Here is a 4,293-nt window from a genome sequence, read left to right on the forward strand (position 1 = left end):
TTGTGAAATTAAGATCAAAAGAAGAACTGGTTATACTATAAAAACATGTAGCTAAAGGCAATAAACGCTCTCAGATACACTCAGCCTTTGAGTTGTTTGTAATCTGTTAGCCAAATCGCCGACTCCCTATTCACCCGAAGTCACCTTCGAAATTAAGTGCGGAGCCTAGTGGCTGTGCTGGTCTTAAGAGAAAATTTCACTGAAGGACATAAAAGCAGATTTGAACTGGCAGAAGAAAGAATCAGCAAACTTGAAGATAGGTTAATTGAGATTTTTCCAATCTGAAGAACAGAAAGAAAAAAGAATGAAAAAAAATGAACAGAATTTCAGCAACCTGTGCCACACTGTCAAACATACCAACACACACAAAGCAGGAGCCCTAGAAGGAATGCAGAGATAGAAAAAGGAAGAAAGAATAATTGAAGAAATAATGGCTAAAATGATTTTGTAGCTATGACCCCACAACAACAAGTAAAAAAAAAAGTAGAGAAATTGGACTTCATCAAAATTGACATTTTTTTCTTGACGACAAAGTGAAAACAAAACAAAACAAAAAGTGAAAACATAACTTACAGTAAGGGAAGAAATATTCAAAAACTATATTTGCAAATCATATAACTAATAAAAGTGTAGTATCGATGATGTATAAAAATTCTTACAACAATAAAAGACAATTTTAAAAATAAGCCAAAGATCTGAATAGATATCTCACCAATGAAGTTATATAAATGACTGATAAGCACATGGAAAGATGTTCAACATCATTCATCATCAGAGAAATGAAAATCAAAACACAGTGAGATGTTACTTTATACCCACTAGCATGCATATAATAATAATAATAATAATAAATAGACATTAGAAGTTTTAGTAAGGTTGTAGAGAAATTGGAATCTTCATATATTTGCTGGGGAGAATATAAAATAGTGCAGCTACTTTGAAAAATGGTCTGGCAGTTCATCAGACTGTTAATAACCAAGGGTTACTATATAACCCTGCCATTATATGCTGAGGCATATACTCAAAACTAACACCAAATACATTGCTATTGAGTTGATCCTGACTCATTAACACTGTAGTACAGAATAGAACTGCCCCATAGGGCTTCCAAGGCTGTAAATTTTCACTGTAGCAGACTGCCTCATCTTTCTCCCATGGAGTGGTTGGTGGGTTCAAACCACCAACATTTTGGTTAGCAGCTGAATGCTTTAACTACTGCACCTTTGGAGCTCCTGGTATATACTCAAGAAAACGGAAAGCATATGTTCATACAAAGACTTATACAAAAAATTTCAAAGCACATATATACATAATGGGAGCTCTGGTGGCGTAGTGCCTAAGGCATTTGACTGCTAACTAGAAGGCTGGTGGTTCAAACCCACCAGCTACTCCTTGGAAGGAAGGTTGGGCAATCTACTTCCAGAGTGATACCACCTTGGAAACCCAAGGAGGGGTCGCTATGAGTTAGATCTGACTCAACAGCAGTGAGTTTGGTTTGGTTATATACGTAATAGCCAAAAGGTAGAAACAACCCAAATGTCTGTCAACTGATAAATGGTTAAACAGAATACGTTAAGGTCTATACAATTTAATATTATTTGGCACTGAAAAGAAATGAAGTACTGATTCATGCTCTAACATGGACGAGTCTGGAAAATTTTATGTAAATGAAAGGAGACAGTCACAAAAGGCTATATATAGTATGATCCCATCTATACTATATGCCTCCCCAGCCAACCCCAAACCCACTGCCATCAAGCAGATTCTGACTCATAGTGACTCTATAGGACAGAACAGGACTGCCCCATAGGGTTTCCAAGGCAGTAAATTCTTACAAAAGCAGGCTGCCTCATCTTTCTCCCATGGAGCAGCCGGTGTGTTTGAACCATGGGCCTTTTGGTTAGCAGCCCAAAGTTTTACCCCCAGCACCACCAGAGCTCCTCATATTTTGTACTCGGAATATGTAAATCGATATAAACAGAAAGCAAATTTGTGATTGGCAGGGAGCCCTGGTTGTACCAATGTTAAACATTTGGCTGCTAACCAAAAAGTTAGCAGTTTGAACCTAGCAGCAGCTTTGCAGGACAAAGATGTGGCAGTCTGCTTCAATAAAGATAATAGCCTTGGAAACCCTATTTGGTAGTTCTACTTTGTCCTAGATTGTTAATAACTCTTCCTCTAATCCTGATGCCTCATTCTTCTTCATATAGGCCAGATTGTTTACTCAGTATACAGATTGAATACATATAGTGAAAGGATACAACCCTGATGCACACCTTTCCTGAGTTTAAACCATGCAGTATCCCCTTGTTCTGTTTGAACAATTGCTTTGTGGTCTACATACAGGTTTCCCATGAGCACAATTATGTGTTCTGGAATCCCATTCTTCACAAAGTTATCCATAATTTGTAATGATCCATACAGTTGGACACCTTTGCATACACAGTCGATAAAACACAAGTAAATATCTTTCTGGTATCCTCTGATTTCAGCTAACATTCATCTTATGTCAGCAGTCATATCCCTTATTCCACATCCTCTTCTGAATCTGGCTCAAATTACTGGAAGTTCCCTGTTAATGTACTGCTGCAACCATTTTTGAATTATCTTCAGCAAAATTTTGCTTGTGTGTGATATCAATGATATTGTTTGATAATTTCCACGTTCTGTTGAATCACCTCTCTTTAGAATGGCAGAAATATAGATCTCTTCCAGCCTCTTGGCCAGGTAGCTGCCTTCAAAACTTCTTGGCATACACAAGTTAGGACCTCCAGCCCTGCCTTCATTTATTGAAACATTTTAAGTGGTATTCTGTCAGTTTCCGGAGGCTATTTTTTCTCCAATGCATTCAGTACAGCATGGACTTCTTCCTTCAGTACCCTAATTCCTTCATCATCTGCTACCTCCTGAAATGTTTGAATGTTGACCAATTATTTTTGGTACAGTGACTTTGTGTAGTCACTCCATCTTCTGTTGATGTTTCCTGCATTGTGCAATATTTTGCCCATAAAATCCTTTAATAGTGTAACTTGAGGCTTGAATTTTTCTTTAGTTCTTTCAGCTTGAAAAATGCTGAGCCTGTTTTTCTCTTTTGGAATTTTAACTCCAGGTCTTCACACATTTTATTATAATAATTTGGTTGTCTTCTCTAGCCATCCTTTGGAATCTCCTATTAGCTGCTTTGCATTCTAGATCAAGTTTTAGGCAGATGACACAACCTTGCTTGCTGGAAGTGAAGATGACTTGAAGAACTTACTGATGAAGATCAAAGACTATAGCCTTCAGGATGTATTACACCTCAACATAAAGGAAACAAAAATCCTCACAACTGGACCAGTAAGCAACACTGTGATAAACAGAGAAAGTGTTGAAGTTGTGGATTTTAATTTACTTGGATCCACAATCAACACCCATGAAAGCAGCAGTCAAGAAAAGAAATGATAAAATGCATTGGGAAAATCTGCTACAAAAGACATTTTGAAAGTATTAAAGAGCACAGATGTCATTTTGAGGACCTCAGCACCTGATCAGAGCCATGGTATTTTCAATGGCCTCTGACACAGGAAAGCTGAACAATGAAAAAAGAAAAAAGAAGAATTGAGGCCTTTGAAGGATGGTGTTTGTGAAGAACATTGAGTATGCCATGGACTGCCAAAATAACAAACATATCTGTCTTGGAAGAAGTACAGCCAAAATGCTCCTAAGAAGCAAAGAAGGCAAAACTTCATCTCATGTATTTAGATCAAGTTATCAGGAAGGACTAGTGCCTAGAGAAAGAAGTCATGCTTGGCAAAGTAGGGGGTCAGCAAAAAGAGGAAGACCATCAATGAGATGGATTGACACAGTGTCTGTAACAATGGAATCACGCATGGAAATGATTGTGAGGACAGCACAGAACTAAGCGATTTTTCGTTCTGTTGTACATAGGGTCACTATGAGTCAAAACTGACTTGATGGCACTAACAACAACAACACTGACCTATAGGGTCGCTATGAGTTGGAATCTACTTGATGGCATTGGGTTTATTGTTTATGGGTAGGCACTGGAACAGGGAATATGTAGTGACTGCTAATGAATATAGGGATTCTTTTTGGGGTCATGAAAATGTCCTGGAATCAGACAGTGGTAATGGTTGCACAACTTTGTGAATATACTAAAAGCAATATATTGTTATGCTATAAATGGGTCAATTTTATGGTTGTTGTTGTTATATGCCGTCGAGTCGGCCCCGACTCATAGCGACCCCTCCTTGGGTTTCCGAGACAGTATCACTACGGAAGTAGGATTGCCCA

The sequence above is a fragment of the Orycteropus afer genome, unplaced genomic scaffold, assembly GCF_000298275.1.
Source record: "Orycteropus afer afer isolate SDZICR_OR568_19922 unplaced genomic scaffold, OryAfe1.0 scaffold00275, whole genome shotgun sequence".
Lineage (NCBI taxonomy): Eukaryota > Metazoa > Chordata > Mammalia > Tubulidentata > Orycteropodidae > Orycteropus > Orycteropus afer.